The sequence below is a fragment of the Trachemys scripta genome, chromosome 4 (genome assembly GCF_013100865.1).
Source record: "Trachemys scripta elegans isolate TJP31775 chromosome 4, CAS_Tse_1.0, whole genome shotgun sequence".
NCBI classification, from domain to species: Eukaryota; Metazoa; Chordata; order Testudines; family Emydidae; genus Trachemys; species Trachemys scripta.
Genome location: NC_048301.1, coordinates 58,370,244 through 58,395,414, shown reverse-complemented (window position 1 = coordinate 58,395,414; position 25,171 = coordinate 58,370,244). Strand labels below are relative to the sequence as shown.

The 25,171-nt window shown below is 39.7% G+C and overlaps 1 protein-coding gene across 3 annotated transcripts in view; it reads left to right on the top strand.

Moving 5' to 3' along the window:
• Positions 1-25,171, top strand: part of FSIP1 (fibrous sheath interacting protein 1) — a 164,285-nt gene that overhangs the window by 49,275 nt on the left and 89,839 nt on the right. The window lies entirely within an intron of this gene.

The following is a 25,171-nucleotide window of genomic DNA, read 5'->3' as shown; positions in this document are numbered from 1 at the left end:
AAATTACATATGCTTATACAATTAACCCCAAAAGAAGAAATATATGATACAAGTTTCTCTAGTTTTGAGAGTGATTCCCAGTTCTAATGATACTCCCCATTTATATATAGGGAATATCTCTCAAACTGTCTTTTAGAATGGAAGAAGCCTTTCAAGAGTGTCCGCTATATACACATAAAGAAGTAAATATTTTAAGTAATTTCTAATAACTTATAGAATTTAGTGTAGCTTCTTCACATATGTTTGAAATAATTCATTGTGCTCTAACATTAACTCTGTGAGCTAGTTTTGTTTAATTCATATGATTTTTTTTTTTAAACTGACAATTATTTATCTAGTCCAATACAGTACCTGAAGACCAATGGGAAGCAAGAAAGTTAAAATGTTAGTAAGTGTATAAAATGTGAATTGCAACTCAGTAACACTTTAGAAAAAAACTGGATAATTTCTCAGTTTTAACAATAATTATTTTGGGGTAAGCGAAGTGAAATTTACAAAGATCCTCTAAGCACAAAGTATATTGTATTTATGCCTAAAACATAGAGCAAGGGTTGACAACAAGCCCAAACCTGGATGATCACATGAATCTTCCAAATAACGTATCAGACTTCTTTCCCTTTAACTCTAATTTGTGGACACATTTTTCTGTTATAGCTTGAAAGCAGTGTCAGAGTAAAACTAATGCTAGATGAACTGCAATGTTCAGATATTTTGTTTAGGGTAAGTTTCTCAGAGTTGAAGGAGAACAGCTGCTTATTTTTATTAATAGATTATAAAGCCAGAAAGGACCATTGTGATCATCTTGTCTTACCGGTATAACACAGACCATAGGACTTCCCTGAATTAATTTGTGTTTGAACAAGAGCATGTCTTTTAGAAAAAATTCAATTTTGATTTAAAAATTGCCAGTGATGGAGAATCCACCACAATCCTCAGTAATCTTTCTATTTTGTGTCTTATTTCTAGTGTGAATTTATCTAGCTTCAACTTCTAGCCATGGATCTTCTCCAGAATTTCTGGAGAAGGTGCCTTTTTAGTTATGGCATCAACCGGGGGTAGACCAGGACAGACCATGTTGGGGCTATTGTTTAATCCCAGGGCTGAAGGACTTGTTTCTTTGAAGTTTTGGATGTGTGTTTTTGTTTGGACTCTTGTTTTATGCTTAAATGGGAGGTGTTTTCCTAGGCTATTGCTTGAGGGCTAAACTGTAATTCACCATTGCACCAGAGTGGATAAAAAACTGAGCAGAGGGAAAACCGGCATGGGCAACTTGATGCAGGAAAACTGATTTCTACAAAATAAATTGTAGATGGTTTCTGACTGACCTGAAGAGCTCTGTGTAGCTCGAAAACTTATCTCTTTCACCAACTGAAGTTGGTCCAATAAAAGATATTCCCTCACTCACCTTGTCTTTCTAGCTGAGAGGTTTTTCAGCACAGTTGATTCAACAAGCATTTCTCAAGTTGAGTGGGGAAAAAAATTGCTGCAAGAAGTCTCATGTATAAGCCTGTCATCCCGGAAATGTCTGTCCCAAGAACAATGGTCTGAGTGTAGTCTAGAACATATGCTTTAAAACTAAAATGAAGACACTGATTGTATCTGTCTCTTGTATGGAGATTAACAATACAGAGGATGGAGCTTGGAGAGAGAGAGGGCTCATTTCTGCAGTTGTCAGATGATGATGAGTGATGACCGTTGATGGAATGGTAAAAAAGAAACCTCAATAAAAATAATTTTTGTTTACATCAATACAGAATTCTTTTATCTACTGTTGTGAGTAATCCCTTAAATAGAGGTAACTGGAAGAGATTGGAGAAAAGTAATTTATTAGTTTCCAACTTTGTGCATTTAACAACCTTTTGAATATAGTCAGTTTCATGGTTTTCCCTGTATGGCTAGTTAGTTTTCCCTTTTAGTTTTGTCAGTCTTTCATATTGGAAAAAGCAAGAGAAAAACATTTAAAAATGAAGAAAATGGGTTTATAAAACTAAAACATTTCAGCCAGTTTCAGCATGATACCTTAAAATACTTCTAATTTATCTTTTTTTAATTGACCAGATTTCTGTTAATGCCCACTTAAAGATTAAAGACATAAACTATTTCTGTGTATTTTCCAGGGCAAAAGGATGTGGAAACAGTAGGGAAATTCTGGAGGAAACAGTTTAGCAGATAAATATAATTAATTTTTAAGCTATTTTTGCTGTTGGTATATAACCAGTTGGATTCAGGTGGATCAGATGGAACTCCTGGAACTGGCTGAGCAGACTTTTCTATTTGATTAAGAATTTGGCTAGATGGTGTTGTCATGTGTTGTGCCCCAAATGTACAAAGCAACAAAATGTTCTTACCGTGGTATTCTCTGCGAAGCATTCTCCACCTGATGGAAGTGCTTGGTGTGCCCCTCTGGCTGGCGTACTGTCGTCAAATCATCACAGGCTAAATAATGACACAACCTGTGCACTTGGAAAAGAACAATTTTGAACCATATCTGACACACAAGTTTGTACAGAAAGGCCATTGTTGAAAATGATGGCAAGATTCTTAACCTGGATCACTACATTCTAATGAGGAGGAGGGGGAGTTGGTAGTGTTATTATTTCTAATAGTATTCACAGTGCACTTAGTGCTTTCCTGTTTTGAAGACCTCACAATCTAAAGATAGACAAACACGCAGAAGGCAGGAAAAAAAAGGGGTAAACTGTAAGTTCAGTTAAAAATAAATAAATACATTTGTTAATTTAAGTATTACAGGTAAACTATTCCAAATTATTTCTCTGGATTGTTAGCAAATTTCCCAAAGGCAATAAGGCAGAGGTGGCCTTCAGGAGAGCTGGATTATGGAAAGAGTAGGTCCTTCAAAAATGTTCTATGCTGTAGGGTTCAATGTAGAAGGAGCCACAGAAATGTTTGTGTGAGAAGCTGCCAAGTGATTGGATGAGGCCGGCATCTCTGGAAGAGCAGAAGGTATGGCATGTGATCAGTGGTGGATTTAGAGTTAGTGGGGCCCTGTGCGCAGCTTCGTTTTTGGACACCCCCCCCAGGATCCAGCCAAGAAAAAGAACATGCTCTCTTGTCTTCCCCCTCCCCATTTTTCATTCTTTTTTTTTCTTTATCCTCCTCCTATATTATAAATTAAGGGGATTAAACGAAAATAAAGTGAGGTACCTTGTTTGGGGCAGGGGGTTGGGGTACAGGAGGGGGTAAGGAGGGTGGCCTGAGTCCGGCTGCACCGATAGCCAGGATTCAGGGGCAGGTTGTAAGATATTTTTCCTGCATTTTGTGGGCCCCCTTGTTGGTGGCCCTGTGCCTCTGCACAGTTTGTTTCATGATAAATCTGCTCCTGCATGTTAAACAAGACTAAGATGAAGAGGGCCAGAATTAGTCAGGGCTTTCAAGGCAGTAACAAGAAGCCAGACCTTGGTACAAAGGGTGTTTACATTTGCAGAAGTTTTGACTTCTAATATGCACTAAATCCTCCTGTAAGTTAAACTGGAACAACCTCACTGACTGATCACAGAAGCCGCTGGTGTAACTGAGAGGAAATTTTGGCCCCGTTTTGAAAATAAGTCCCACAACTGGATTGCTTTTTACTCAATTTTTGTTGCTTTGGTTCACATCGTCTTTGTTCCAAAGAGGAAAACTTGTCAGATGATTAGAGTGCTAGTCTGGGACTCTTAGGCCTGGTCCACACTAACCCCCCACTTCGGACTAAGGTACGCAAATTCAGCTAAGTTAATAATGTAGCTGAATTCGAAGTACCTTACTCCGAACTTACCGCGGGTCCAGACGTGGCAGGCAGGCTCCCCCGTCGATGCCGCGTACTCCTCTCGCCGAGCTGGAGTACCGGCGTCGACAGCAAGCACTTCCGGGATCGATCCCAGAAGATCGATCGCTTACATCTGGACCAGGAAGTAAGTATAGACGTACCCTTAAACCTGGATTCAATTCCCTCATCTGGCATAGATTTCCTGTTGTGACCTTGGGCAAGTGACTTAGGATGGATGTTTCAAATGTGCCTGATTGATTTAGGAGCACAAGTCCCACTGACTTTCAAAGGAACCGTGCTCCTAAATTACTTAGGATTTTCAAAATGTCTATCTTTAGTTTCTCCATGCCTCAGTTCCCCATTTGTAAAATGAGGATAATAGCACTAACCAATTTCACAAAGGTGCTTTGAAGATAAATACCTTAAAGATTGTGAAATGCTCAGTTACTGTAGTAATGGGGGCCACATAAATACCTTAGGCTTGGTCTGCACTTAAAAGTTACATCGGCATAGCTACATCGGCCAGGAGTCTGAAAAAACCACACTCCTGGCTGACATAGCTATGCTGACACCCCCCCCCCCCCCATTTTCACAAAACAGTTGTGCCAATGGAGGAGGGCTTCTATCAATGTAGATAACATCCTTTGGGGCTGTGGTGTTCCTGTACCAACAGAAAAACTCCTCCTTCTGTTGGTGTAGGCTGCATCTATAATAAGGGGCACTCCATAGTGTAGACATTGCCTTAGATAGATCATCTTTGGTAGTTTAAGTATCATAATATGTCGGGTGGCCTCCCTCTGTGTAGGTAGCTACCCCTAGGTTTGCAGAAGTGGTGAGTGGGTAGGGGAGAAAGAGTCAGAACTTTTAAAAAGATTTAGCATTCACACATTAATATATTTCCCAGAGCTAGTGTGATTCTTAATTAACATGAAAAGAGAACTGGTACAAGAAAAGTGTAGGATGTACTTTTTAGCCAAACAAAATTAGAGAAAGTTAATGATTTATTTTGGTATATTTGACAATTATATACTCCCTTTTGTTCATTTTAAACAGATGGATAAAAAAAGTTTTTTTTTTTTTTTTTAAAGAATTATGCTGGGTAAAAGGAAAATAAATTAGACATTTGTGTATTCAAACAAAGGGCTGAATAAATTTTTTCCAAAAGTTAATATGTATTTTGTGACTCTTTAGGTTAAATTTTGGGATCAAATGATCTTTCCCCCATAACTGTTTTAACTTGGGAGAAGGGAGATCATTCCTTCTAGGAAGATCTGTCACACTCCTAGAGATAATGTATGTTTGTCATATCATTGTTACTATAGGAATGAATTCATTCTCTACCTGAGGAATAAGGTGAGCTATACAAATATTCAGTAATTTAATTTTTTAGTGCCAGTTTAAAGAATTGTATAGTAAATTACATGTTAAATGTGTAAGATAACGTTTATTTTCTATTTTTGTTTCATTTTGTAAAAAAGACAAAAATACTTATTTGGTTTAATTCAAGCTGAACAAAGTCTAATATTTGGGAAATTACTGTGTGAAGCTCCTGGAGAAAAGGGAGCTCTGTTCTCAGTGGAGGCAGAGAACAATGGGCATATCACAGTCACTGATTGAGGGTATAGAGATGGCTGTGGTCCTCTTCTGTAGTAGTGCCACTAATGGGCCATGAGAGTGACAGTGTGGACACAGGAGGATCAAACAGCCTAAGGGTATGTCTACACTGCAATTAGACATCCGGGGCTGGCCAGTCCCAGCTGACTTGGGCTCATGGGACTCAGGCTAAGGTGCAGTTTAATTGTGGTGTAGATGTTCAGGCTTGTGCTACAGCCTGAGCTCTGGGATCCTCCCAATTTGCAGGGTCCTAGAGCCTGGTCTACAGCCCAAGCCTGAATGTCTGGGTCAGCTGGCACATTCCAGCCTGAAGTTTTTAATTGCACTTTAGACATAACCTAAGACGAGGGTACAAAGGTCCTTCACAAAGAGAGGAGATGATAAAGAAAAATAACTGAATTTGAAGTTTTCTCAGAAGCAAAAATAAAGGGAGCTTATTTATGTAATAGGGAAAATTCCTTATCAAACAGCAGGAAACAAAGAAAGGGAGAAGGAAAAGAAAAACATTACAACTTCCAACAGGCTGTATTAACAGCTGTTGCTTGCTTGCCTACTTTGGCTGACTTTTTAGCAAGCTTGCTTTCAACATTAATCCAGTTTGAGATATATACCCTAAACCCTTCCATCTAACTCACACTGTAAAGACCTAATCTCGCACTCCTTAAATAGGTGTTGCAAAGTGAGTTTGGCTAATTGACTCTTTTATTCCCACTGACTTCAGTGAGGTTTACCTACATAAAGAGTACAGGATCAGACTCAAAGAGACAATGAGAAATTCAAAGACTCCATCCAAGTATGTGCCACTTCAGCAAGAGAACATATTTAGCTCCTCATCTATTCAATTTCTAAACTGTGGTTGACCTCCACCTTACTACGTTGTGGTTAGCATGTAAGTAATTGTTAATCAAATAGTTTAAGCCAATCTTGTGAATCTTCAATTTAACTGAATTAGGTCTGCTGGGGAACTGATAAAATAAATTTATGCTATGTCATCCATTCCAGTCACTGACCCATGCATTACTCTCTCTCTCGTCACTGACCCTTGCTAATGAGGCAAATATAATCGCAGGCAGTGTGTCTGCAGCTCTGTGTGGTGGTCCACAACAGGACATTACTGCACTTTGGAATGTAATGGGCTACTGAGTCATTAGAATGTTATGAATGTTAATAGCTCAGTTTCAAGGCTTGATCAGCACAACACAGTATTTTCTTGGTCTCTGCTATGGCACGCAACCCCCCGTAACATACCAAATATGTTTCCTTGACTGGACTGTATGTGTCTAGAACCTTATATGACTAGAGCCTATTATTTATTTACAGTATTTATCAACATAGAAACAGCCTGTAGTAATGTATATGCCATGACTAGGTTAGCTTTATTGCATAGTGTGAGAACTACTTCAGAACATTTAATTCATAAATCTACTTCTGAAGGAAATATTACATTTTTATATCGCCTGTTGCTGTAGCATAACAATGAAATTATGACATACAGTTTCAAAATTATATGGATGTGCCATATCTTATAAATTCTCTGGGTTGTCTGCATAAAATATGGAAGCATCCAAATGAAAATTAAGGTGGGGTTTTCCTCCCAGTAGTTGAAATAATAGAAATAAAATAGTATACATTTCTTCATTGAAAGAACATCAACCTTCAGAAGATACTCCACTTACCTTGTCATTATGAATGACATTCTAGGAAACAACATCTCAGTAGTGAAGCTTCTTGGAATGACATCACAGCACTGCCAAATTTGTTGTCACTTTCTTAGAGTACATCATAATGACATGCAAAAACTGGCCACTTCCCAGTCTTCATTTATTATTGGGGGAATCCACTACCAAGAGGATTAAGTTTATATGTAAATTACTAGTTTTTGGATTATCAATCATCTCCTAATTTTAGATCCCTGTATTAATAAACATGATTGCTTTCCTATATCATCATGACATGTCATCTGCAGTAACTAGACCTCTTAGGCCAAAATTTTCAAATTTGGATGGCTACATTCAGGTATCTAGTCTGTATAAAGGAAGCTAAATATAAGTGACCTGACTTTTCAATCAGTCTCTCTAAAAATCAGACCACGTTTACTTAGCTGCCTATGCACCCAAGTTTGAAAATTTTGGACATAGTTTGCATAGCAGAACTCCTTAGTTAGGAAAGCAGCTCTTTAACTTTTCATCAAATAGTTTCATGGCAAAACTGAGTGCTTGGCCCGGGCAGTATTTGATGGCAGACTTTGCACTGAAAGCTCATTTTTTTCAGGAAATGTTCATTATTGAATAGGTAGCACCCTTCCGTCTGAGTCAGTAAGCAATGCCTAGTTATGGGCTAGGGACCATTGCGCTGCTGAAAGTGCTTTTATATTATATAAAATTGAGGGTACATCTACACTTGGAGCTGGGGGGTGTGATTACCAGATTGAGTAGACATACTCATACCAGCTGTCATCAAGCCAGCGTTATCGAGCAGCAACACAAGATGGTAGGATAGGTTAGCTTTCTTGAGTATGTATCCTTCCAAGACTCTAGCTCATCCCACAGTTCGTGCTGCTATGGCTATATTTTATTTTTAGTGCACTAGGTGATGGGAGCTAACGTACGTCTACTCAAGCTGCAGGTGTGATTCCCAGCTCAAAGTGAAAATGTAGTCATTGATCATGACTGCTTGTATCATGGCAGAGCTCATGGCATTTTCCAAAAGGTAGGGGTGTCGGCCATGATGTATACTCAATTTGCACATGTATACCGCATGCGTCTGACGAAGTGGGTATTCACCCACGAAAGCTTATGCTCCAATACATCTGTTAGTCTATAAGGTGCCACAGGACTCTTTGTCGCTTTTTACAAATCCAGACTAACATGGCTACCCCTCTGATACTTGACTCAAATTCTAGTTTGGGTAATGATACTCTGTTTAAAATTCCTGTTGTACTTGGATAGGGTATTCTCCTTCATTTTACCCTAAATTGTTCTGTAATATGGCTGTGTTCTGAAAAGAACTTCTATGTTCCACCTTAAGGAGGCTGCATTTCAACAGTAGAGGATGTGATGCTTATATGCATACTTGTAAAGGGCTTTATGTTTCTGTATGAATGACATTTTTAAATGTATGATATTATTACTGATTTGATTATTAAGATATTACATCTGTTTGCATGATAACAAATTAAATTCCCAAGTAAATAAAATTCCTGTTTGATATATGTCTGTACTAGAAGTAATTGATAATTCTGGTAGCAGGAGTGTGCACAGTCCTGCACTGTGTGTTAGGAAATGGCTTCCACAGTCATAAAAATAATTAGAGAGACAAGGTAGGTGAGGCGGGAGGGATAGCTCAGTGGTTTGAGCATTGGCCTGCTAAACCCAGGGTTGTGAGTTCAATCCTTGAGGGGTCCACTTAGGGATCTGGGGCAAAATCAGTATGTGGTCCTCCTAGTTTAGGCAGGGGGCTGGACTCGACTCAATGACCTTTGAGGGTCCCTTCCAGTTCTACGAGATAGGTATATCTCCATATATTTATTTATTTATTTTATTTTATTTGATCAACTTCTGTTGCTGAGAGACTCAAGCTTTCGATCTTGCACAGAAGAGCTATGTGTAAGCTCAAAAGCTTCTCTCTCTCACCAACTGAAGCTGGTCCAATAAAATATATTAACTCACCCACCTGGTCTTTCCAATATCCTAGGACCAACATGGCTACAGGAACATGGCATATAAAACTAATTGTATGATGTTTTCCTTTTGTATGGAGAAAATCTATTGTACCAAACATTTTACAAATTGCTGTTGTAACAGTATGTTTAACCCTTTTCTCAGATCTGAGGTCTGTTGTTTCAGGTACTGCTCATTCTGAAACACATCTGTTGTGGGATGAAACTGTTCTAAGCAATTTTAAAAATTAATTAGGCAACTTTCAAAATAATTCAATTTTATTGAGAATTTAATTCTATGTGGACCTTCAACAATTAATAAAAAAGTTTGCAGAGACACTTCATGGAAAAGCTCTGAAGAACCACTTTCAGAAACACACATGAAGCATAGTTATCCCCAAATCCTTTTTCTGATCAGCCCAAGTGTGGTTGGGTGCTGAGTATCTATGAGGACAGAGGAAGGTAATTTTTCTTCCAGGTGGCACAGTTTGCAGTAAGATCTGTGATCCTCTTCATCAAGGAGCGGTGGCTGATGGATTTATTCACCTCCCTTGACCCGTGCCTGTGTGAGAGACCACAGGGAAACCCAGTGGAGCTGGGGTCCATGACATCCAGTACTAGGTGTTCACCACTATGTTATCTCCCAAAATCCCAATAGCCTCCACCAACTCCTCCCTTACCCTTGCATATACATGCAGTAAAATCTCCCTGGTTCTGCTGGATCTGGTAACTGTTAAACCCACAAAGGGAAGCAACATGTGCCCCTTAATGTTGAGTCATAATTTTAGTTATTATGTGATTGGGCAACAAAATGGCAAATGAAATTTAATGTGGATAAATGTAAAGTAATGCTCATTGGAAAAAATAACCCAACTATACATACAATATGATGGGTGCTAATTTAGCTACAACTAATCAGGAAAGAGATCTTGGAGACGGAGTCATCATGGATAGTTCTCTGAAGATGTCCACGCAGTGTGCAGTGGCAGTCAAAAACAGGATGTTAGGAATCATTAAAAAAGGGATAGAGAATAAGACAGAGAATATCTTATTACCCTTATATAAATCCATGGTACACCCACATGCTCAAATAAATTTGTTGGTCTCTAAGGTGCCACAAGTACTCCTGTTCATCTTGAATACTGTTTACAGATGTGGTCTCCTCATCTCAAAAAAGATATACTGGCATTAGAAAAGGTTCAGAAAAGGGCAACTAAAATGATTAGGGGTTTGGAACGCGTCCCATATGAAGAGAGATTAAAGAGGCTAGGACTTTTCAGCTTGGAAAAGAGGAGTCTAAAGGGGGATATGATAGAGGTATATAAAATCATGAGTGGTGTGGAGAAAGTGAATAAGGAAAAGTTATTTACTTGTTCCCATAATATAAGAACTAGGGGCCACCAAATGAAATTAATGGGCAGCAGGTTTAAAACAAATAAAAGGAAGTTCTTCTTTACACAGTGCACAGTCAACCTGTGGAACTCCTGGCCTGAGGAGATTATGAAGGCTAGGACTATAACAGGGTTTAAAAGAGAACTAGATAAATTCATGGAGGTTAAGACCATTAATGGCTATTAGCCAGGATGAGTAAGGAATGGTGAACCTAGCCTCTGTTTGTCAGAGGGTGGAGATGGATGGCAGGAGAGAGATCACTTGATCATTACCTGTTAGGTTCACTCCCTCTGGGACACCTGGCATTGGTCACTGTCAGTAGACAGGATACTGGGCTGGATGGACCTTTGGTCTGACCCAGTATGGCCGTTCTTATGTTCTTAGTATTTAAAAATAAAAGTAAATCAGTTATAGTGTTATGCTGTAAGTAAATGAGAATCATTACGGGCTTTGCAATGTGACTTCCCCTCCCAACTTCTTAAAAAAATGTCCTTAATGAAATAATATACCAAGGAATGTATTGTATGCCGTGTTAAAAATGCATTCTGAAGTCTCGATCCAGTCTTGAAATTTATCTGACCATGGTTTCTAGGCCCTTGTTGAATTTCTTTTTGGTTTTCTATTTGACCTTAGTTCACTTGTTCTTCATTTGAAGCTATGGCAGTGTCTTTCCACATTCTTTCATCTTTCAGTTTCCTGGAAACCATTGGGCTTAGCTTTGTTTAGTCAACTGCATTGTCGTTACTGCTTCAAAAATGTTCAGCTTCCGAAGACTTGTTGCTGAGCATTGATAAAAAGAATGTTGTATACAAAGGATAACAAATCTAGTGGGTATTTTTTTTTTTTACATTTTGAAATATGGCTTCCATTAGTTACCTGTTTGTGATAAGTGAGAACCCTACTCAGAAAATATGGGGTTTCTGCAGTGTCGAAGATGATTGATTTTGATCCTACATCTAGGCAAGCTATTAACAGGAAACTCCTCTGGGCCCCATATTTTCTTTTCTGTGAAGCTACAAAAATAATCTTGATTCCCAGTGCTTTACTGTAAGTCCACACTGGCCTTATGTAGTTGTAATTGTTTTGGTATTTTCAAAGTAAATGAGAATAACAGTACGTGGTGACATATTACCTTAATTGGGACCCTATTCGCTTATTTTTAAATAGTTTAGTTTCTCTTTTTTTCAGCTTCACAGTACTTAGTACCAGTAAACTACTTATATCCTTTTCCATTAGTTATATCTGCCATACCCATTTTAAACACAGTTTTGTTTAATTTGAGAACCAGTGTCATCAGGGATGTCTGCACAGCTGTGGAAAGAGTTTGTTAATTAACATTCTGACCAGGCAGGTGGTTCAACAGCTGAGCATAAAATGTGGTTGTAAATTCTTAACAGTGATTCTAGTATTGTGTGTTTACCTTTTGTATCCTATCCTGTATAAAAACTTAAATCTGAAGGTGGGAAAATATATTATATAAATAATATCAAAATAATTTTCAGAGTCTCATGAGGAAGTCAGCATTTTAGAATAGGGAGGGCAGAGAAAAAATTAAAAGGATATATGAAAGTTAGAAAATGTTAGCACACATTGGTGTCTTCAGAAAATATTGGCAGGAAGTGTCTCTTTATACCCTTGATGGTATAGTAGCTAGTAATGATGTATAATACATGTCTGTGAGAGAGTCACAGGGTAAAATTTATTTTAGTTCCAAGGAGCTGGACAAAGCCTCACGCACCATTTAAACCCTATGTTAGGACATTAGGTGAGGCTCAAGTAGTGCATATGATCTTGTCCAAGCCCTGTGCACTGGCATTAATTTAACTCGGTGGGCCCAATCCAGCAGTCTCTATGTAAGCAAAACTCGAGCTGAAGTCAATAGGAGTGCAGTACTAAGTCCAAACGAACAAACAAACAAAACAGCAACAACCCCCCTCTCCCCAACTCTCCCAATCCCCAAAACATTAGGAAAGCAATTATATTTCTTCTTCAAGGAATGTCCCTGTGGGTGGTCCACTTTAGGTGTCTTGGCACCCTGCGCTTATAATCGGAGATTTGTAGTAGTGCCCTGGTTGGCCATGCACACACGGCAGCCATCTCGTGCCACTCTGAATGGCTACCTAGCATGCACAGCCAACCGACCCTCGGTCCCTTCTCTACCGCCCTTGGCTTGAGTCGACGCGACAGCAGCGCCCCTTCAACTCTGGAGAACGTTTATATTTCTTCCTTTTTCTTTTATCCCCTCTAATCTAGTTAACTTCGGTTACCATTACTTTTAATTTTTTCCATATTTAAAAAAATATTTTATGGTAGCTTTTCTCCTCCTGCTCTGGTGGCCCTCCACCACCACCAACTTCTTGGACATGGGCTGCTCTGTTTCTCTCCAGAGCTGGACCTTCCACAGGCATGCCTGGTTCCCCTGGATTTAAATGCTGCCTGACTTGCAGGTTATCGATACCTGTTTCAGACGGCCATGCTTAGTGCGTCCGCTGTCTCGGAGAGACCCATATTCCTCAGAAGTGTCCCTCATTGTAAAAAACTGACTGCTAGGCCACTAAATGCTAGGGACCTCCAACTTAAATTACTCATGATGGAGAAATCCCTCAGGCCAGCCTCTGACCCAGAGTCCAGGATGCCTCCTGGCCAACGGTTGCCAGCAGCAGCATCAGACAAGGGCTCCAGTACCAAGACTGCTTCTAAGGACTCTGTCCCTAAAAAGGCGACCAAACACCAGTCTCAGTCATCGCCACAGTGAGATTCGCCTAAAAAGAAACAATCTCCTGGCAAAAAATCTGCCCCGGTACCGACAGCACTAAGAGCCTCGGACCGAGAGGCACTGGGAACATCTGGTATCGAGACTTCCTGAGGAGCCAAGGACCCTGGCTGTATTTTAAAGAATCTTTATTGAGGTTGCAGGAAAAAAAATCCCAATGTGTAGAAAGAACAGTAAATATGGCAGGCGATCAACTTGGCTTAACAGTGAAATCCTTGCTGATCTTAAATGCAAAAAAGAAGCTTACAAGAAGTGGAAGATTGGACAAATGACCAAGGAGGAGTATAAAAATATTGCTCAGGCATGCAGGAGTGAAATCAGGAAGGCCAAATCACACTTGGAGTTGCAGTTAGCAAGAGATGTTAAGAGTAACAAGAAGGATTTCTTCAGGTATGTTAGCAACAAGAAGAAAGTCAAGGAAAGTGTGGGCCCCTTACTGAATGAGGGAGGCAACCTAGTGACCGAGGATGTGGAAAAAGCTAATGTACTGAATGATTTTTTTTTTTTGCCTGTGTCTTCACAAACAAGGTCAGCTCCCAGGCTGCTGCACTGGTGTTACCAGCAGAACAATGTCCCTGCTCCACCAGGAGTTTGCACACACTCCACTAGAGCATTCTCAACATCAACAGCATTTCTCAATGACATACCCATCACGGACATTTGCAAAGCTGCCACCTGGGCCTCTGCCCACACTTTTACTAAGCACTATGCTATCGAGCAACAATCAGCTGCAGATGCACAGTTTGGACTCTCAGTGCTAGCCACTGTCAATAAACCAACTCTGAAGCCCCCCCTCCATTGAGGGGTACTGCTCCATAGTCACCTAAAGTGGAGTACCCACAGGGACATGCCTCAAAGAAGAAGAGAAGGTTACTCACTCTGTGCAGTAACTGAGGTTCTTCGAGATGGTTGTCCCTGTGGGTGCGTCACTACCCCCCACTCCTCCCCTCTTCTTCGGAGTTTCACGCTGATCCTCTGGGGTACAGAAGGAATTGGGGTTGGTTGGCTGCATATTCTAAGTAGCCACTCGGAGTGGTGCGGCCAACTGGGGCACTGCTACTATAAATCTCCGATTATAAGTGCAGGGCGCCAAGACACCTAAAGTGGAGCACCCACAGGGACAACCATCTCGAAGAGCCCCACTTACTGGATAGGGTGAGCAACCTTCTCATATCTAGTTTTGTCAAATCTACAATATAGTTGTGTCTAGTGAGCTTGCACTCAGTTTCCTATACAGTTTTTTTTTCTTGTGATCCTAACATATTAAGTAACATCTTGAAAATAGCCATAACATGTTTTCAGAACTCAATTGGATCTTACAGTGGTGGTCCCGTTAGAAATTTGAGTAACACAGAAGTAGGCTTGTCAATATACAATTTTTATTTCTGATAATTTTGACAGCTAATATCTGTTTATTTTAAGCATTTTTCTATTTTTATCAATTTAAATTTTCACTGTGGGAAATTATGGGAGGTCAGGTAATAATTATTTGACAGTAAATGTTGAGGTTAAAAAAGTTAGAGCTCTATTATCACTAAAACACAAGTTGTCAACCTCGTATATCAAAATATACAAAGTAAATAGCCTTAAATCAAACTCTAAATAAGTTCTCTAGCAGCATTTTTCTTACTTTGTCTATCTGTAAATTTGGATTATTACTGATGGAAATAGTTTTTCAGTGGTTTGTGTATGTACAGTGAAATTGACATTTATCAACATTTACCAATACAAAAATCGAATCTCCCAAGCCTACACATAGGTAACAAATATTTAGACAAAAATTATGTATTAGTATACACACTATCCTCTAACATCTGGTTTTCTCATAAACATGTTTATGCTTAAATGTACAATATTTATTTATCATAGTGATTTCCTATTAAATGCTTTACTGTATAAACTGAAAGGAAAAAAGCATACCACATGTCTTAATAAAGACAACTCTTATTCTGTCACTGTGTTGACCTCACTTCAGCAAAGCGCTATTAGCCAGCAGGTACTGAAGGTTTGATAAATAACATTTAATCATATTTTGCTTATGTAATTCTGCAATATGTGTTCTATTCATGTGGTTATACAGAACTATTTCAGAATGAAAAGTGGTAGCACTTTCCTCCTGGAAGTAATTATTAGTATGAAAACCAGATGTCCTGCACATAACACTTACTGTATAAACAAAAAATGATATAAGAAAGCACTGCCATAAACAATATGCAACAGAAAAACAAATTAACTGCTGTGCAGTTATTTTGCTCAGATGCTTGGAACAAAAAAATATTATAATGTTCTTAATATTTACAGTTTTTCACAGTAGTGAAAACGAAAAGAGGCAGATGAACACTTAGCTAGAACTCTCTTAATATGAATTCCTCCATTTGAAAATGTGATAATTACTTTCAAAACAAATAATTGTAAAAGTAAGCGATGCTTATTTATATGAACTGTTAGTAATTTAACACATACAAATAATTTCCCGGAACACTTGAGACCAATTGAACTGAATACATTTATAGCAGTCAAGTAACATTGCAAACGTATATTTTACTTGGCATCCCAAGATCTCAAAGGACTTCATAACTATTAGTTAGGCCTTGATCCTGCATATAATAGCTATTGAATTAATTGGGAGTCTGTGTGGGTACAGCAGTCTCTCCACACACTAGTAAGTAAAGGTTTGGCATCTTAAGCTTCACCACACTCCTGTGAAGCATGTATAGAATAGTATACAGATAGGAGGCACAGAGGTTAAGTGACTCATCAAAAATTGCACAGGGAGATTGGTACCAGAGTGGGATTAAAACTCAAGAGTCCCAGACTCCCACTTGTTTTTTCAGCTTTTTTCTTACTCTTTTCAACTTTTCCTACTTTTTACATCTTTTCCCTAGCATTTTCTCCATTTTTTACTTTTTAAAATATAATTTTTTCTCACTTTTGAAAACACAGTGTCACAAAGCCATGACTACCTATGACTTCACATTTATCACTATGCTGTTACACCATGGATACCTGGGACTGCGTGTCAGCAGAGAGATAATTCAGACACTGCTCCCAAAGTAGAGGTTGCTACTATTTGTGCTAAAGAAGAATCTGTTACATTTTATTGGTATAGAGTCTACAAAACACCCTTGAGCAATTCTGATTCCACTAATTCCCCTCCAGCTCTCTTCCTTCTTCCCTGTCACAGATACAGAAGTCTCTCATTTGCTCTTCTTCTGTAACCTCTCCACTTGTCCCATCCCATTCCTTCTCCTGATCTCCCTCATGCCCACTCTTCTATTTCCAGCTGGAATGCTCTTGTTTCTTTCTCAGAGGCATTTTGCTTTTGACTCTATAAACAGGATTAAAACTGATTTTGGAAAAGCTCTGGAAGCTTTCCCACATGAATCTAAAGAGTCTAATCACCCAACAGGTTTTTAGTTACACTGTATTGTACTTTAATAGAGATGTTCTTCCATAACTATTCGGCTTATTTGGTATTTCTGATACAGATGGTACTGAAAGAGACGTCCCTATTTGTGGATAATGTTAGGTTGATACGGGTCAGTTGAATAGACTATATATATGGGTCTTGTAATAGAAAAGATTGTCTTCCTCTCCAACCCTTTACACTCCGATATTATTCCGCCCTCTCAGCTGGTTGTATGTACTCAGGAGAGGAAAGCTTTGTTTGAACTGCTGTTTATAGAATTAGCTGGACACTTTTGGCTTCACACAAGTTAACGGTGTATTCCTCACCAAGACCCTCCTTTCTGGATGCAAAACCAGTTCAAGTAAATGGCTTTCCCTGGTGTAAACAGCAGTTCTGCTAATGCTGTTCCCCCACCAGCATGCAAACAGCAGTTCAAATAAAAAAAAATCCATACAAACAATTTTACTAGTCCAGGAACTCTGTGCTCCAATTCACAGCCCATCTCTTTTCTAAGCTCAAGGCTATCTCCACTGTTCTTCTCTGGGCCACTTCCTTTTCTGCTGTACAAGGCAGTTGGCCTTGACTGTTTGATGGGATCCAGCTCTCTTGATCTTTTAGCTGCATAACTTTTTCCTGCCTGTACTTCTACAGGTCAGCCCAGATGCCAGAGGCGTTTTGCAGTTTACTTTTCTCTTATCCCCTGTGTGAATGAGATTAACCCTTAGAAGCAGGTTTCCAATGTAAATACTCATGCTTAAATTCAGAATTTGCTTTCTGCAGATAGTCTCTCATATTCACTTAAAATTCATTGTTTCTTGTGAATGTTTTTGCCAGTAAACTCAATTGCTGGACTGTTCTCAGAAAGCAACCCAAAAGGGGTGCAAACACAGACAAAGCAACATTGAATTTTATTTTGAGTGAATATTCCTGGAAATATTTTTTGAGATATTCACTCAGCTGTCATACAAAGTTGTCTGTCCTTGTGGCTCACAGCTTAAATAAATAATGGTATATGCCTAATGTCTTGCAGGTAACTTGCTAAAAAACATGGACTGGTAGGAGGTAGATTAGGAACAGAGCTGTTAGGTCACCTGGTTACTCCCACTGTTAGTGCAAGATTATTCCCTACATTGTATTTTTAAATGCTTTGGCTTGAATTGGTTTGTGCATATACAGAGGACATAGGACTTCTGCAATTTCCCTTGGAATATTATTTCGAAATCCGATAAATCACTCGGGAAGAGTTGTTGGGAAGAGTTTCTATTGCCCAGGATACAGTTTTCTTTACATAAAGTAGGACTCATGGAATGTAATTAACTCCTTAAACAATTCCTTTCTGTCCTTGATATAGTCTCCCTTTAAATATATATAGATGATTATCTATTTTTCCCCTCCCTCCCTGTTTTACTATGTCTAACGATACAAGACTAAGAGGACACCGATGACATTTAACAGCAAATTGAAAAAGGAAAAGCTTTTTGTGTAATGCATAATTATCTTGTGGACCTCACTACTACAAGATATTGAGGCAGAGAGTTTAGGATTCAAATAAAGGAATAAACTTTTATATTAATAATAATCATAATTTGCAATTGCCCTAGGTAGTTGGTCTTGGTACTCAGGCAGGTTGGTGTAAGGAAGGTAGGAAGGATTCGCCTGTTGCTAGTTTACCTTTTCCTACAGCTGTATTTGTATAAAGTCCACACTACATTTATAACTTATTTACCTTTCTCTGTACTCATCTTTTCCAGTCAGCCAAACATCCCTCTTTGATAGGTATTTCTTTCATAGAGTCATAGATTCCCAGGCCAGAAGGGACCACTGTGATCATCTAGTCTGACCTTCTGTATAGCACATGCCATTGAACATCCCCAAAATAATTCCTAGAGCATATCTTTCGAAGAACATCCATTCTTGATTTAAAAATTCAGTGATGAGGAATCCATCACACCACTTTGGTAAATTGTTCCAATTGTTAGTTACTCTCACTGTTATAAAGTTACATCTTATTTCCAGTCTTAATTTGTCTAGCTTCAACTTTCAGCTATTGGATCATGTTATATCTTTCTCCGCTAGATATTTGTTCCCCATGTAGATACTTATAGACTGCAATCTAGTCATCCCTTAATCTTCTCTTTGTTCTTTTTACTCTCTATAATAATAAGAACATTTCCAGTATGTTTAGTTCCAGATTCTTGGCACTGGAGTTAGGAGTTTTATATGCCAAGTACTAATACAAATGCATTAGAATTTTTAGCATTGGAAGTTCCGGACTGATGATCCCAAGTGGATAATTGGTGGCAATTATGCAGATTTAGATTTAGGGAAATTCAACAGAAATTGTTTTATGCTGATAAAATTTCAATCCAAAACAACTTGACATTTGTTTAATATGATATGGCTCAGGAACTGACATTTTCCCCCACGTGTCAGATGTTTGATAAAGGATGTTCTTTTAAGTGAGCAAACTCATATATATCTTGCTTGATTTCTTGCCAGACATTCATATCATTTAGCTACAGAGAATAAAGTGAATGAGCAAATCTTTTAATTAACCCATGATTATGCATCATACCCCGTTTATTAAATCGATCTAATGGGGACAAAAGCCAGTTGTTTCTAATAATTTTCTACTGCTATTGTGGTTTGTATACTCCAATATTCTGGAGGTCAGATGGAGTTACCAGACCATAAAATCCAGCCAGCAAGAGAGCTGGCACTAAGAGAGCTCAAGGATTTATTAAGTGATGTGAAACTCTATTGTTTTGTGCATGTGTTACATAATTGCTGTCAATGCAAAGCTGTTAAAATTCCCTGCTAGTAATAACAGGCACACCATTTTATGGGTTCAAGAGGAGATAAAAGAAGTTTCTTAGTCAGCACTTCAACAATATCACAGCACATGTCAGTTTTATTATTGTGGGGCCTTCAGTTTTGGCAGATGCTCTCCATTCTGGCTATGGTGCTGTAATTACCATATAAATTAAGCAGTGAAATAAACTGAGTGCAGCCTTATCCCTTCTTCCTGTAACCAGGTTGCAAGTACTGCACTGTGAAACAGGCATAATTCAGGCTGATTATGTTTAGAAGGCCACATTTTGAAATGCTGGGCCTTTATCTCTATTCAAATCGATTAAAAGTAAATTGAAGCTGTTTAGTTGCTGTGCAAACAGAAGGATCATTCTTTCTGCACAAGGTACTCTCCATAATAGCATTCCAGGAATTAGTTTAATCCATGCAGGGTTGATTCATAGCCACTCATTATATTTCAGCATAAATTCTAATGCTTCAAATTATGTGTGTCCTCACTTTAATGAGTTGTAACTAGTCCTTAAATTGGGAGCTTTGCACTTTCCTTTTATATAGTAACAGGCTTTACTCTGAGAGATGATGGGATTAAACTACAATAGAAAGTCTAGGGCACCGAACTGAAATGGATGATGGATGTATTTCTTTTTGTTGTGCATTCTTTTTTACACAGTTTGATTCTGATCTTTTCAGCAGATTTGGTAAATTTAAATAAAGTCAGGAACCTAGAAGACTATAAATGCCTTTTTAGTTTAGAGGATTATGATAAAGTAGACATTCCTATGCAAATTATAAATATACATGGAAGTAAAGAGTGGCATAAGGCAATTTAAGGATGGCACGTATTATCCCCAAGTTGATGATTTCTAAAACCGTAAAAATGTTACTGAAAATAAAAGTGTGCAAAAGAAAAAAGTCATGTGCAACATATCAGTAGGCATAATATTTTATACTTGTATTGCATGTTTCATCCTATGATCTCAAAGCACTTTACAGAGGTAGGTATATTATGGCTGGAGAAACCGAAGTACCAAAAAATTAAGTGACTTGCCCAATGTCACTTATTAAGTTAGTAGCAAAGCTGATAATATAACTTGGTTTTTTGCATATGTCTGACATGGAAATATCCTGAAAGCAGGCAGCACAGGCTGCCCTGTCTTGAATTGAATGGCCCTTGACATGGTCAGGGCAGCCAGATCAAAGTACACTGTGCAAATGTCCACATGAGCAAGATCACATAGCTAGTTGCCTTGTTTTAGAAGAGCCACAATGGTTCCTGGGATGATCATGTTGAATTTCCCTTTGTCCATATACTGATTCAGGTCTCCGAGATTCAGGCTGGACTGGCGCTTTTGTCTCTTTGATCATCAAGAAGTATCTTCAATAAAACCTTTCTGCTGTTGCTTGATGGTTTTCTTTATCAGGAGAGATTGGATTTTATTCAGTTTCTCTTTTTGAGAAGCAGGCTTTCCAGCACATTTTCCAGGGGGATGGCAGTCTGATGGATGAAATATAAAACAGAAGCTGTAACTATTTATGGTCATTAAAGCTCTACATTACTCCTAACAAGAGTAGAGGTATTAACCCCCAGTGTCCTGGACAAATTCCTTCCTGGGTAATTATATTCTGCATACCTGAAATTCCCCCATAATTTTAATTAGTTGATTTGTTCTTTGCATCCTGTCATATGTTGCCTTTTTTTTTTAATATTGTGCACTGCTAAGCAGTTGACTTGTTCTACTCAAGTAGTAAATGAAGTGATTCCTGTGTGGTTTTGTAAACCACTTCGGGATCCTTCAGGAACAAGGTGCTATATAGAGGTAAGCTATTATTTATATGAATTCTCAGGTTGGAAATTAAATCTGTTAGGGGACTCTTAAAGTGCATGTGTGTCTTTACTTAACTGGTGTGGAACATGTTTTGATATGTTTAGTCTTGGAGAAGAGGGACCCAGTATCTAATAGCCTAATGTCTTCCATTTTTGAAAATTTCCTCCCTCTCATCCCTTTTTTTATTTTTGCAACAATCTGTTGCCTGGAGAAGAGAGAACTTGACAGTTTGTCTAATCTTTAAATTAGGTTTCCTTCTGTATTTTAGTCTGTTCATATACATTAAATCATCCAGCCTGCTTGTTAGAATTGTTCTGAATCAAATTTTGCATTTATTTTAAGGGCCCAAACTTGACACAGTTCTACAGCTAGTTCCAGTATGGGATGATCCCATACCCCATGCAGAAGTCAGTGGGTTCCATGTGGGTGCAGGCGCCTGTTGATGCAGAGCCATTTGAAGGATTGGGGCCTAAATTATCACTCAGTTTGGGAGATGGAGCCCTCCAGTCCATACTTGGTTTCATATCCATGGGGAGAATCAGCAAGACATCAGTTTTTGGACAGACTTGCATAAGAAGAATCTCTATGCTTTGAGAACACAGCCCTTAAACAATGAAGAATGAACTCCCATTGTTGTGAATGGATATTAATAACTAAGTAATCTTAAAAATGTGGGAAGGAAGGATGGTGGTTAAGCATTAGAATAATATCTCAGTTAAAGTTTGACACTTCACTGAACCTAGTTCACATGCAAATAAGTAAAAACTTAATCCCCAAACCACTGAGTATATTACCTCACCTGACCTTATATTTGGATGTTAGCCAGGTACAGAATGACTTAGTTAAAACTTGCTTGTACTTTCATGGTTGACCTCTCTGTAATCTCATATGGTGGAAAAAATTCCATGGGAAAATGAACCTTATGGAAAAAATTCCTTGTTTGATCAGTTTAGACAAATTTTGCCCTCACTTACATTTGTGCAACCCAATTTGTCCAGAAAATATAGCTGAGTTGTGGGATGACCCCACGTTACCACTTTTCCCTTTTTAATGTTATTAATTCACTAAACTGCCTGTCTGTCCTTCATCCAAGTGTATTGTATATCAAATGGGGGAATGAACTATTAGACTGATCATATCTTTAAATGGTCCCAGTGCCCTAAGGTGTTCCAGGACATTCCCATGTTTATGAAAATATTTTAATGGCTTCCCCAGGTAGCAGAATGGAATGTGTTAACAAGATAGTGGAATAAACTTAAGTAAAGCAAGATATGTCTACAACAGGAAATCTGTCTCTGGCCAGTGTTTTTCTCAGAGTCCTCTTTTCTGTTTCTGCTGATATTTGTGGTAGGATGGATAGGAGCATACCACTTCATTGCCCACCTTCCACTTCAGCTGGATCTTCTACTGAATTAATTACTGCATTTCTCACTTGGAGTCTTTTCTTTTGTCATGTAAATACCAGATATCATAAATGTTGAAAAAAATGGCTTCAGTGCAGGATCAAGTAGGAGAAGATGGAACTATGCAAGGGAAAAACCTTATTTTAATATTTTTAGTAGTAGCTAGATAAGTATCAAGAAAATTGACAAATATTTGATTATTTACTGCATTTATGTTTATCAGAGTATGTTTAAACCTACTTTGTTTTCTCCTGAAAGGGAGTCTAAACCCACAGGGCTTGCCACTGAGGCCTTGTCTACACTGCCACTTACAGCACTTTTCTTCACTCGGGGTGTGAAAAAACACCCCCCCGAGCGATGCATGTTTCAGCGCTATAAAGTGGCAGTGTAGACGGTGCCACAGCGCTGGGAGCCTCACAGAGGTGGTTTTATTACAGCGTTGGGAAAGCTCTCTCCCAGCACTGGAACCACAACTACACAGCCACGTTAAAGCACTGCCATGGCTGCGTAGAATCCCTTGCAGCACTTCTTAGGCCTGGTCTACACTAGGCGTTTATGTCGAAGTTAGCGCCGTTACATCGAATTAACCCTGCACCCGTCCACACCGCGAAGGTATTTAGTTCGACATAGAGGTCTCTTTAATTCGACTTCTGTACTCCTCCCCGACGAGGGGAGTAGCGCTAAATTCGACATGGCCATGTCGAATTAGGCTAGGTGTGGATGGAAATCGACGCTAATAGCTCCAGGAGCTATCCCACAGTGCACCACTCTGTTGACGCTCTGGACAGCAGTAAGAGCTCGGATGTTCTGAACTGCCACACAGGAAAAGCCCCGGGAAAATTTGAATTTGAATTCCTTTTCCTGTCTGGCCAGTTTGAATCTCATTTCCTGTCTGGACATCGTGGCGAGCTCAGCAGCACTGGCAACGATGCAGAGCTCTCCAGCACTGATGGCAGTGCAATCTCAGAATAGAAAGAGGGCCCCAGCATGGACTGATCGGGAAGTCTTGGATCTCATCGCTGTGTGGGGCGATGAGTCCGTGCTTTCCGAGCTGCGATCCAAAAGACGGAATGCAAAGATCTATGAGAAGATCTCTAAAGACATGGCAGAGAGAGGATACAGCCGGGATGTAACGCAGTGCCGCGTGAAAATCAAGGAGCTGAGGCAAGGCTACCAGAAGACCAAAGAGGCAAACGGACGCTCCGGATCCCATCCCCAGACATCCCGTTTCTACGAGGCACTGCATTCCATCCTCGGTGCGGCCGCCACCACTACCCCACCACTGACTGTGGACTCCGAGGATGGGATAGTGTCCACGGCCGGATCCTCGGAGATGTTCGCGGACGGGGAAGATGAGGAAGGAGATGAGGAGGACGAGGCAGTCGACAGCGCTCACAACGCTGATTTCCCCGACAGCCAGGATCTCTTCATCACCCTTACAGAGATCCCCTACCAACCCTCCCCAGCCGTTACCCCGGACACAGAATCTGGTGAAGGATCATCCAGTAAGTGTTGTAAACATCTAAACATTTATTTGTAACAGAACATGAATATTAACAATTTAAAAAATGGGTTTCTCATGATTAGTTTGATTAACTTTACGGTTCAGTCATGGGCAGTGCAACTATTGAAAAAAAATCTAGCAATGTCCGGTTTTGCATGATTGTCCTGCCCAAGCCGCTCTACTGTTTAGTCCCTGCTACTGCAGCTACAGTAAGATGCGGTCTATATGTCCGGGGATGGAGCAGAAATCCTCCTGGGACATCTCAAGGAAGCTCTCCTGCAGGTAATTTGAAATCCGCTGCATTAGGTTCTTGGGGAGAGCGGCCTTATTGGGTCCTCCGTAGTAGGACACGTTGCCGCGCCACGAGACTAGCAAGTACTCCGGAATCATTGCTTGGCACAGCATGGCGGCATACGGCCCTGGTCTTTGGAGGCTTTCCCGGAGCATTCTCTGTCTGTCGCTCTCAGAGATCCTCATGAGGGTGATGTCGCTCATGATGACCTGCTTTGAATGAGGTAGGGGAATGTTAGTGTTGGGACTGCTTTACCGTTCCTTTACAGAACTGTAACCGCTGGTTTGCAGCCACGCGGTGGAGGCGGGAGAGGGGCAGCCGAAAGGGATCGTTCCCGGGGACAGCCGCGAGGGTGTGGCACAGGAGCAGACTTCCTGCTTGCCGGATTGCTGGCAGCAGGGACCGACATTGATTTCAATGTGAAATGAGGCCATTGCTAATATTAAAGTTTTAAGCTGCCACGAATCTACGGCTTACCATGTCTGCGTGCAAGAGCAATTCCGTTGTCCTGACACGGTTCTCAAATGTGGTCCGCAAAACCCCAGACACTGAATGCGAAGGCCGAGAATTCGACCTTGTGCTGAGTGCGCATGTGATAGGTGCTGTGCATGGTCCTGTTCACAGAGAAAGACTATGTTCTTTGTTCACAACTACATTTATCTTTCTGAGGAATTCACTCCCTTTTTCCCATTCCCACAGCCCCATCTGCGACTGTCTCACAAC